Consider the following 12,291-nt stretch of genomic DNA (forward strand, 5'->3'; position numbering starts at 1 on the left):
TAAGGACTTTTAAATAACTACTAAGTACAATACCTTTGTTGCATTTGGCATGCAGGAGATAACATTTTAAAAGCAAGGTACAATTTCTGAACATCATCACTGCCTTTTTATCCTATATCATTATGTGATACAGTTATGGACAACTATCAGACAAAGTACCAAGGCATTAGATAATTTGATTAGGTAGACTTCATCAGAAATAAATTTTCAAAGGTTATGAAAGTAGTACAAAATGCACTTAATTTTCTAGATGAATTCTATGCCAACTTTATTGCCATTATGTGATTTATCTGATGATAGCATTAACACTTACCTCTGAAGAAGACATTGTAAATGGGCATTTATACCTCCCTCTAGTAGCCTAGAAATGGTCTGTGTCGTGGAATTATCCATGCTTTCTATTATATAGCATGTGTATTTGAGAGAAACAATGAAAATTGGAAAAATATTTTATCTGTTGTGGGAATTTACTAGAGACTTTAAATGAAAAGAAATTGTTTCCATAAAATATTCCAAAAGAATTGTTCTTTTGACATCCCTCCTCACTGTGCCCCGTCCCGGATAAATGTGAAAACAAAATGAGCCTTCCATTTTTTATTCCTGATTGAGAATGGTCATGCAACTTTAGCATAGGTGGTAAACATTCCTGAATAGTAATTATTATCAATTCTTATTTTTAAAACCACGAACAGCAGTGATTTCAAACTGTGTTTCAATGACCACCGGTGTTCAATTAGGTTAACAGGTCTTGTTGTCAGTGCTGTTCAGTGAATATTTCTGGCTGTCTACTTTTCAGGCACATGGCAGGACAATACCTCCTCAGCCCTCATGGTTGGGTGGGGCAATATGACCAGTTCTAGCCAACGAATTATGAGCAGCACATCAAGTGTGACTTTCAAACTTGAACATTTCACTATGAAAACTTCCAGAGCTCACTGTACACACAAGCACAGGGAAAAACTCCAAGACTTAAAATCTTCTTTTATAAACAGAAGGCAGGGAAAGACCAAAGAAAGAGGCTGGCCACTCTAGTCTGGTAACAGAGTTTATTAAGGGAAACACATTCAGGGCATGTCTTGGGAGCCTGCAAGACAACATGGATCCCTGGGCCACTTAACAGGTGCCAAAGAATTATATGGGGTGAAGATGGGGATGGTCACAGGTACTAGTGTGTGGATGCTACCAGGCACAGAAATTACTTAACATGCTTGACCAGGTCAGAACAACCACCTGTTCCAGGAACCAGCACATAGCAGGAGGCAGGGAAGGGTGTTGATTTATGTCAGAATAAACATCAATTATATTCAGAGAGTCTCTAAGGGAGATTTGTGGGAAGTAACCTCTGTTCTGACCTGGGTCTAGCTCATGGGACAGACAGCAGTCACATAATGGAAAAGACTCCTCCACATTCACCTTCTCTACCAGAGCAACCAGAAATGCTCAGGTCCTCATGTGAGGACTACATGGCATAGGATCTCCGGTCAATCAACAATGAATTTGGAACAGGAGAGAGAAATAAACTGTTAATTTATGTTGGGAACCCTCTCACTTGGTTTCAGGGACTGCAGCCTCGCCAACAGGTGAGAGGGCCCCAAGGCTGGAGCTGAGTAAGGAGGCCTTGGGAAAATAGGCCACTGAGGAGACAAAACCTGTCCCTCACATCACCCTGCTTGGCCCCGGAGGATGGCTGGTTAGTCAATGACAAGTAAGACCCCTTTATGGCAGGGGCAACCTAAGACAGGCACAGTTGCCTAGGGGCCATCAGGGAAGGACTTCAGGGACACGGAAAAGAGACAAAAGACCCTCACCCTTTGGCTTTGCCATGGCCAGAGTCCTCATTCTATCTGAAAGAAGTCTCCTTATCTCTTGGCAGCTCTGTCCCACCTGCCTGGCTTAGGCTTGAAACAATATTAAAGGTAGGTACGGCCCTGATCTGGATCAGGTGGTTCTCAGGGGCAATTAGGCCTGGAAAAGGAATGCATTAAATCCTATGAAACCTACTCTGCTAAGAATGCCCTTGAGTTAATGAGTACTGGTATTTGGGGTCCAAGCATAGGATGAGTTTATTTTCCCAGGTTTTAGGGCCAAAGAGGCATCACCTTGTCCTGAGACCAATGTCTGTGTTCCTTCAATTGTTATCTATGATCTCTATCTGTTTTCCGTCTATAGCCTTTACGCATTGATTGATAAGCTTTGTATGCATGCTTTATATACCTGAGCATAGTTCTCAAAAAACACCACTTCCAGAGAAGGGCTTGGGGCATTCCCCACTGTAGGGAATCACCACCCCGTCTCTTGATAGGCAAATCATGTCTGGTACAGTTTATTTCTTCATCCATGGCAGCTGGGGGTACTCTGTGGGATGGAGCTCCCCCTTCAAATTTAAGCCACTGAGGTTTAGAGGTTGTTCAATAGAGCAACCTTCTTAAGTCTATTCTGATTGACACGTAAATGTTTTCCAAAATGTAAGTTTTCATAGTCAAATAAGATGAAGACTTCTTTAGTGCATGACTGCCCTTCAATGTCCTATGCACATAGTTACTCTCCAAGAAGGTGTTACAGGTGAAATATTTCCCAAACTTACTGGTGGTCTGTGGGACAAAATGAAAGCATGCATGAATATTAATACTATATCAACTTAGACATACAGTTTTGATCCGGACTGTCTGATAGGCCTGTCTACAAGGAGTCAGGTCTCAGTGAGCTGGTCTTTCATAATATATAACACACAGCAAATCAGCAATGCATCTTGACAATAGTAGAACTTTTCATCTTAGATCTGTGGGAGTTACTTAGATCTTCTACTGGTCCAGACTCATTTTCATGGCCTTTGTTAAAATCATCCTACCCCCAAGACTAGGGGCTCTTCTCTCATAAGGACTGTGAGCACACTGCATTATGTTGAAATAATTGACAACCCCTATATTGAAGTAGATTATAATATGCTCCAGGTTTCCATGAAATCACTTCAGATCTCATGAAGACCCTCTCTCTTTTTGCCACTTATAGTCTGTTTGTTGGGGGGATCTCTTCCTGCAGTAGACCATGAGGTCTCCATTACACACCAGTTAAGATTAATGGGGCCAGTCATTTCCATCTCCAAGCAAATTAGGCAGGAGACATTTTCCAGTTCCCACCTAATACTATATTACAGGCATCTGTTACTTTTTCTGGTCACCAAAACATCCACAGGGAAAGCCTTGAAGTTTGCACCTGTATCCCCAAGGTAAATAAAGCCAAGTGATTATATATCAAGAAGAGGCTTTCCTTTTGGACCTCAAGGCACTGGTCTCTGCATATGCAACAGCAAGATTTGGTGATGTGTTCAAGTAATACTTTACCAGGAGAATCCTTCATTCATTCTTTCATTCAAGTAACATTCACTGAGTTATTCCTGTACTAGGCACTAGGAATACAGTTTGTACAAAAAAGCAAAAAAAGAAAAGATCCTTCTTCTTTTGGAGTTTATCATTTACACAAAAATCAGACATTACGATTAATCACAACTGGGATGACTATACTGAAGGAAACCCACAAGTTTCTGTGAATCTGTAGTGGGGGAAGTGACAAAGGTGATTTAAACCTGAATAGGAATTACCCTGGTTAGTGAGGAGGAGGGCTCAGGTAAAGGAAGAGCAAGTATGAGGTCTCTGAGACAGGAAGGAGCACATGACACCCCGTGAGGAAAGACTGGCTGAACTGGAGTGTAGGGAAAGGGGGAAAGAGTTGTGGGAAGTGCGGCTGGGGATGTATGGAGGAGCAGGTGGTGCAAGTGTGTGTGTACGTATAAAATAAAATAGCTAAATGACCTTGGCCTACATGTCAAGGGAGTCAGTGTTGAAATTAGCACTCCTGATTTTTTATTTACACCATATTTTCCCACATCTTCCTGGATTTCACTTGTTATTGACCTTTTGAAAAATAGTGACTGTCTATCCTTACCTTGATAGAGTAGTTTATACTTTAGTCTGGGTTCCTTTAAGTTTTACTGATATGCAAGATTGCATTAATTAGACCTTAATTCTCTTCCATTATAGTTCCAGCTAAGAGCTAAATACAGGAAATTAAGAGTTCCCAAAAATGACCCAGGTTGGTGGGCATACCTCTGGACCAGTAGCAAATGAGAAGGTGGTTGATAGACACAGTAGGCTGCAGTCTCTATAGCCTTGGACATGATAAAACAGATAGCATTACTCATCCTGTTGAAACACATTCCAATTGCCTTAACATATGCATCAATATTTCAACTCAGAATGGTTTTTCTACTAATCAGAGTAGTTTTAATACAATCTTTATGTTCTCTGTGTCTGTCTTCTTGATCTCTTTAAAACTGATGTGATTTTTTTCTATTTTGGTTTCACTTTATATTTTAAATCACTTCTTCAGTCATCTTTTGTTGTATTCTGGAGGACAATCTTTTTGGAATTCATAACCATCACTGTTGTGATCCACCATCTGTCTCAAAAATCATAGAACCCATTTACATGGTTATTTAGGCTTTGAGGTTTGTGCAATTTTATTATCTGTGATCAAGTCATTTGTATGATGAAAAACAGTTTGTCTTTGACAATTTTCTGATTCTTGTTAAAAATGAAGCTTGGATGTTGAATATCAAGGGTTTCTCGCTCCCCACCCCCCACCATTTAAAGGAAATAAAATGCAAAACAAAAGAACATGCCTTTCTTTGATATTCAACTTCTAAATTTTGTGAAAATATCAAGCAAATTTAAATAAATGATTTGTATTCGAGTCTTTTTTTCTTGTTAAGACGAAAACTTAGGAATAAACAATAGTCAATTAAATCATGCTCCTAGAGGCATATATGCAAGCTTATTATTTTTTGTATATATGTATAAATATAGACCTTATTTGAAATTAATCCTCTAGGCATTGCAGAATTTTTTTTAACTAAAATGAATCTTTGCTAAATAAAACTTGTGTGAGCAAAGGTTCAAAGCTAGCAATACAAACTGTTTTTGTTTTTTTTTTTAATATGATGACTGTAGGATATGTCCTTGGAAAAAGTTTTCATAGCTGTAGAAGAGTTATACTGAGATACCTATATACCCACCGAATTTCTCTTTCACTCAGATAGATTTTTTTTGGTGTGCATTATTTGTTGGGGGCAATAGAAACATCATAGCTTTCTTTCTGTACATTAATCTTCTCCCATTTTTAGACAGATGTGTTTTTTTTCCAGGCATTACTGAGACAAATCTCAAGTTGCTTTTGGACAAAGTGGTTGGGTTTAAACCCTCCCATGAAAGAGGCAATGTCCGATTTGCCTTATTTATGCAGTACTCCAAGGTAACACCAATAAGGACTTTACAAGGAACAGAAACACCTGACAGTAATGAAGTCATGATCTTCCAGCACAAACAATATAAGGCCCTGGAGGTAATAGGGACAGGAAAGAGCATAGCACAAGCAATACTCTTGTATCCTCAAGGGGAAAGCAGCACACAGCATGCAGTTATTAAAGCAAGCAAGCTTCATAAAGGAAGTGGGTATGCTGGGATTCTTCGCAGCAGGAATAGGACCTGTGTTGATGTGCACAAGTTGGGAGGTCTATGGGGGAGGATGACGACAACGTAGGGTGTTGGCCTGAAGTTATGAGGTCCTGAATCTGGTATCTACAGCTGCCAGAGGAGATGACAGGGCCAGAAGAAGGTGTGGGGGTGGGATGCGGTCTGAAGGCTGCAGGAAGGATGAGGAAGAATTGTAAGCAGGTGCACAGTCGTGGGGAGGATGGAAGGTGAAGAGAAGCCAAAGCAGAGTGGGAGAAGCATAGTCTGAACAGCAGGAAAGGAAAATGGACTTGGCAGTAACATTTGGCACAGATTACAGCAGGGAACTGATGAGAAACAGGCCAATGAGAAGGAGTTTGTGTAAATCAAGGCAGGATGTGATGGGTGTTTTGGCAGCAGAGAGAAATAAAAAAGAACAGATTTTAGGGGAAAAAAGAGATTTTAAGTAAAGCTAGATATAGAGAACATGAACCCAGGAGCCAAGTTTAATCTTTTTTATAGTTTCCTTCCCTCTCACCTATTCCCCTGTCAATTAGCCCTATTTTGTCAAAAATTTTCCCTTGACTTTCATTCATTATTTTCCTCTTTTCTATATACCTCTTTGTTATCCCTTTTCCTATGGCTTTAATCTCTCTTTCACATGCCTCTAATTATATATCTCCAATGTGAACAGATCCCCAGAGCTCAGTTTTGCATTTCTGCTCTTGCGTATATCCTCATGGATGCACTGCTATCATCTCAGAGTCTATAAAACTAAAGTTTTCTTTATATGCCCATTTGAAATAAGTACCTCCTCTGTGTTATCAATACCCTCCAGTGACCCAGGCTCAAAACCTCAACTCTACACATCCACATCGCCACCGAGGCCCGCGCAGCTCCCCAGAGTCTGTTATCCCTTTCCCCGGGCTCACCTTTCCTCACCCTTCATACTGCTTATCTCTGTGGGCTGCCTCTGCCCATTCAATGCCCTTTAGACGGGTTTGCTGCTAAAGCACTGCTCCCACTTCCTATGTGAAGAATTTTACTTCACTGAGCTTTTATTCAAGTGCCTCCACAATTTGGCCCAAACCCGAATTGAACTTTGTTATTCCTTCTGTATGTATATCTTTGGTTTCAACAAAATCAACCCATCAGCTCCCCCTCAGGCATGTCATGTACTACATCCATATCTTTTCTCCTGTTTTTCTTCAGGTGGAAATGCTAATTTTTTTCCCTTTCTCTATTCCTCATCTTCACTTCCCGGTAGTCTAAATCTTAGCCCCGCCTCCAGCCATTTCATCATGAAGCTCCCCTGTTACTCCTCTACAGGCTAACCCATGGTAATAAAGAGACCAAAGCATTTAATAACTAAAATAAGGTATTTATATTCCTTCCTTATGTAATAGTCTAGAGGTAGGTAGGCAGTCTGGGATGGCTAGGACATTCTTGTCCATGAGATAATTCAGAGATCTTCTCTCTTGTTCTATTCAGTCACATGGTGAGAGCTTGAAGAAAGGCAAAAGGCAGGAGTCCACACTCCAGGTTACAGGAAAGGCAAGAGAAAGTTGATGATAAAGCAGCTTCCCTTGCAGACTATGAGTTGAAGGTTATACCTACCATTTACCACTTACATCTCATTGGGCAATATGACTGCACCCAGCTGCAAGGGAGGTTGGGAAATGTAGTCTCTGTCTGTAAGCCTGATTCCAGCTAAAATTCTGAATCCTATTACTTAAAAGTAGAAGGGGAAATTCTAGGAGATGGGAAGTGTAGAGAATGTTGGGAGGAGGGAGGAGGAATTAGTACCCTGTGCCACAACCACCCCCCTCCACTGCCTCTAGTCTTGTGTACTGATATATTTGCAGTGACTTTTTTACTCTTTTATATATTCCTTTACATTTTTTTTACCTGTCTACCTAAAATATAAACTTCTTGAGAATTCCAGCTGCATGATACAATTTTTGTGTTTTCTGTGCCTAGCATAATACCTGGTACATAATGGGTAAAAGAGGTCTGTCTGGAAGAAGTCCAGCTATTATTAATATAATGAGAATGGTTTGCATAACATTGATATAACTTGGCAGCCATGGAGTGTGGACTGGAGTGCACATGCATGAACAATGATAACTTCATTATACTAGTCAGTGGGGGTGATAGACACCGTTGAGTGAGCCTGTGTACTGTGTGGCCATTGCATTCAAAATGACTGAGCAAGTAGAGCAATGAATCTGCATCAAATTTTGGATTAAGCTTGAACATTCCTCTGTGGAAATTATTTGGATGATTCAGAAGGCCACAGCTATGGGCAACTGGTGATTGGCAGCTTCATCACGACAACACATCCCCTCACACATCACATCTTGTGCAGAGTTTTTTGGTGAAACATCAAATCACCCAGGTGACTCAGCCTCCCTACAGCTCAGGTATGTTGCCCTGAAGCTTCTGACTTTTTCCAAAACTAAAATCAACTTTGAAAGGGAAGAGGTTTCAGAGAGTTAATGAGATTCAGGAAAATACAATGTGACAGCTGATGACTACTGGGAGAACTGTGTGAGGTCCCAAGGTGCCTATTTTGAAGGGGACTGAGACATCATTGTCCTATGTACAATGTTTTTTCTAAATTGTATCTTCTTCATTAAATGTCTGTATTTTTCATATTACATGGCTGGGTACCTTCTGGACAGACCTCATATAAAAATGATCATTCTTGCAAATTATGGGGATGATGCTGCCTTTTGGATTTGAATGTGATTAAAATTTGTGACCCAAACAGAGAAGTGTTCTGAAGAGTACATTAAGACTTTTTGGTGGAAAGAGTTAAAAACTCTGAGGGGGCTAAAGAGTAGATATGCTGCTCTCCCTAGAAATGAATACTCTCATGTAATGAAGCTTAAAATGGGAAATGGTGGGACTCAATATGCTGTAGGTACATCTCAATTTCCCTGCACTAATGAGGCAAGTTTTCCTACAAGCTTAGAAAGTGCAAGCATAATGCTTTCTTCTGGCTGCCATGTCCAAGCCAAGGACTACCTAGGGTGGTATGTTCGATGGCTGACTTCACAAAATAAAGGTAGCTCCCTTTCTTCTTTGTACCCATCCAGTGGCAGCACCAAGGGGAAGACTGGGGTGGGAAGGGTCAAGGGGGACTTTGAGACCCCATAAACTTCACCAATTCTTTGATACAAATAATAAAAGATTCCCCAGTGTTATGCAAATGTAATGCTCCTTAACCACCCCCTCATACTAGAATGCTGCCTCTAATTCCTGCTTTTACAGAAACTCTAGAGGTATTATGCCCAGATAAGTAAGGTATTAGAGCCTTCCCAGATGCAATGGCTGGGAGGATAAAAAAGGAAGAGAATGATCTGATTGTCTGGCATATATGCAGTCCATACACATAGTAAAGCTTTTACCTGAAAGTGCTTCAGTCTTTCTCATGTCATGTGAGACTGTCCTCAAATTTAATTAACAGATCTGCAGAGTTTATGTCCAGGCTCATGATCTCATTGGATTCTTGAAACATCTGTGCAATAACACTATCTGTTTCCTTTTAAAGATGAGGAAACTAAAGCTTAGAAGAGATTGAAGAACTTACCCAATATAATGTGAATGTTAAGTGACAGATTTTTAACACTGTTTTTTTGATATCAAGTCTAGCTCCCTTCCAAAATACCATCAGTTTATGAGAATGCTACTTTTAAGATGGCAATAAGATAAATGAAAATTCTGAACATAAATAGGAGAACTTTTTTTAAAAAGGAAAACAGAATTTAATAGGTAAACCCATGGAACCCAATGAGATCATACAACCAACTGTACTTTTAGGTTAGAACTTGAATGAGACCTAAGAGAAGCTGTATTGCAGTATTTTCATGCACATGGGTTAAAAACATGCCATTACTTCAGAAGGCTGGGGGGTCATGGCTTTAGATGATACATCCCTTTACTTCAGAAGGCTAAAGGGTTGTAGCTCCAGATGCCATATTGTTATTGACAAATTTCAGACCAATATATAATTTTGTTAGTGTTCTGAAAAGCTAAAATGAACAGTGCAAGGTGATCTGGGTGCAGGATTTCAGAAAAAAGAAAGAAGGGGATTACATGTGAGTAATTAGGGGTTTGTGACCCTGTTGGGAAGGAATGAGGTCAGGGTGGGCAGCCTGACAGAGAAAGACTAGGCTGTGTATGAAAGATGTCATGTACACACAAGGAAATGACCTCTTTACAAAAGAAATGGAACCTAAGAGCATGGGAAAATAACTTACTACAGATGCCTGAGAAACCATTTACATCATCAATGAACACTGCCACATGAATGAAATTGGCAAAACCTAGTCTTAAACGCACTTCATACAGAAGTAGAAGAAACATGACATAATTGCTTAATAATTTAAAGGCTTCTAGTAAAATGGAAGGGTCAGAGGAGGCTGGGTGACAAAAGAAGTCTTTGACATGACAGTTTGAAACAAGGAAGCATGGCTTCAAGTGATGCCAACCTCACCAAGGAGACACAACTGGAGAGAATTCCTCTGCTGTGTCAGTGGGAGCACACCGAGCCTTGCCCTGGGCAATTAGGAATAGTTTAAAGTAGGTTTCACTTTATTAATTTATTGATATAATTCCAAAAACAGTCAGAAATCTGACATTATTCTGATCCAAAGGCTCTCCCACAAAGATTTTTCTTTCAAGAGATATTCTCTCAGGATGTTGAAAGAACTACAACCATTATAATTTTGCAGGGGAAAGTTGATAGGATCAACTGCCTTTTGTTTTTGTGTTGATCATAACATTCATGGTAATGTCAATATTGCCTATGCTTTATCTTACAAGGTGCAGTACCTGAGATTGGACCCTCTATAGTCTTTGAAAACATGGTTGGGGATACAATCCTGAAACTTCTTTTAAAGGTGGAGTTGTGAATTCAACTTTAAGAGAAAATTGTCCTTGTTTGTATTAGGAAAGCAGCTATTTTGGCTTTGTGGTTAAACAAAGAAGAAGCAAAAAGAAAATTTTTTAAGTGATAAAAGTTGAGAGGGATGACTTCCACAGCCCAGTAGAAACTACTCTGAGTCTGGGAGTGAGAGGAAACCTGAGGGGAGGAGGGCTTGGACCGGGTGAGGAAGGGGGGTTCCGTCGGCCCGGGCAGTTGCGAAGAAAGTCACGACCTGAGGACACACCAGTAAGGGACTGTAGGGGCATAATCTAGAGACCTTCAACATAGTCTAGTTTTATACTAATTTTTAAGTTTTCTATACTTTAATTTCTTTTTGTGACTCCTAAACCAGCATTAACATGTGGTTAAACATGATTGTCTGGACTTAGCCGTGCTTTGGAGAAGGGAAGGTAGGTCTGGGGCCACATTTGGGAGAAGCAGAGAAAGGAAAGGGGCCGCGGGGTGAGGAGACACTGGCACTGGCAAGGGGTCGGGAGGCGATAGGGCACAGTGGGGTAGGTTCGTGGACCTCGTGAGCGTTTCTGTGGGTTCTACAAATAATCCGTGAGGGGAACCTTGCATAGGGCTGGACTCCTGTGATCAAGTGAATTAGGAGCTAGAGCCATCACTATCCAGGCCCTAGAAAGAAGTGCTGCCATTGAAACAGAGATATAAGAGAGAACTGGATTAAAATTTTGACAAAAATTGCCAAAAGCATTTCTCCTTTGTAAGAATTTTACACATATTAGTTCCAATCATCAACTAAATAAATATTAATAATTCTCGTTCTTTCTGATTGGTTGATAAATGCCTTGAGACAGCTCACCTTCCACCCTTTTTCATCATTCTGCTCTGTCCAAACCAAGGGTCTCATGCAGGCCCTGGCTGGAGCCAGCCTATCATCTCTCTTTCTCTAGGCAGACTGGAGAATCTTCCCCTAGAACTGGTGAGTTTCCCTCAGGTCACGCCAACTACTTGCAAGGCTGAGATCTCTGAAGCCAGATTCTTTCTTCACCCTAACCCCTACATTAACATACCCCTTATCTCTCCTCTGCGATTTTTTCAATATTCAATAGAGGGCAATCAGAGATTTATAATCCAGGGAAGGTAGGATGGGGAAGAGTTATAATTTCAAGATTCAATGCCTCATTTAGTAGTCATGGTTATTTTGGGGGGCCTGGGGTAAACTTTATAAAAGATAAGGCTTCCTTGGTGAGCCAACTCAGGGAATTCTATTGGCCAGATGGCATCTTTCATGTAATATTCTAAGTTCAAGGGTAATTCAAGAAAGGAAAATCTTCTAACAGAATTGCTAGCCAAAAATGTCACTGTATTTTGTCTTGGCCTCCAAGCTTACCAGGCCATTTACCAACAGGGACCAGCTGAGGAGGGCTGTCCAATGCTGCCTGGGTGAGTAGCTTCATGCTCTGCGATAACCTGTGGTTGTTTCATCACAGATGGGCTTCTCACTGCCCTTTGGAGAAACTTATTACCTAAATTTTACCTACCAGTGGGACTAGAAATCTAGAAAAGAAGAGAGTTATTCTATATCAATTAGTTGAGAAGACTGAGAGATGAAGATGATAGGAAAGTTACTATGCAAATATCAGGTAATTTAATAAATTTAAGATTAAAATATCTTATATTGGGGAAGGAGGCAGTCTCAAAAGGTTTTTTTAACAAAAATTTATTTCCTATGCTATTGTTGTTGCTGCTGCTGTTTCTGATAGCATCTCCTGTTCTGTTTGATAGTAGAAAACTTTTGAAATATTATTAATGTTTATCAAGGAAAATGATATGGGATTTCAGGTTAGAGAGACATGGAAATTGGGTCTCTGCCACTTATTTTCT

The sequence above is a fragment of the Pteronotus mesoamericanus genome, unplaced genomic scaffold, assembly GCF_021234165.1.
Source record: "Pteronotus mesoamericanus isolate MK-2021 breed Mesoamerican mustached bat unplaced genomic scaffold, CSHL_Meso_final contig_20, whole genome shotgun sequence".
Lineage (NCBI taxonomy): Eukaryota > Metazoa > Chordata > Mammalia > Chiroptera > Mormoopidae > Pteronotus > Pteronotus mesoamericanus.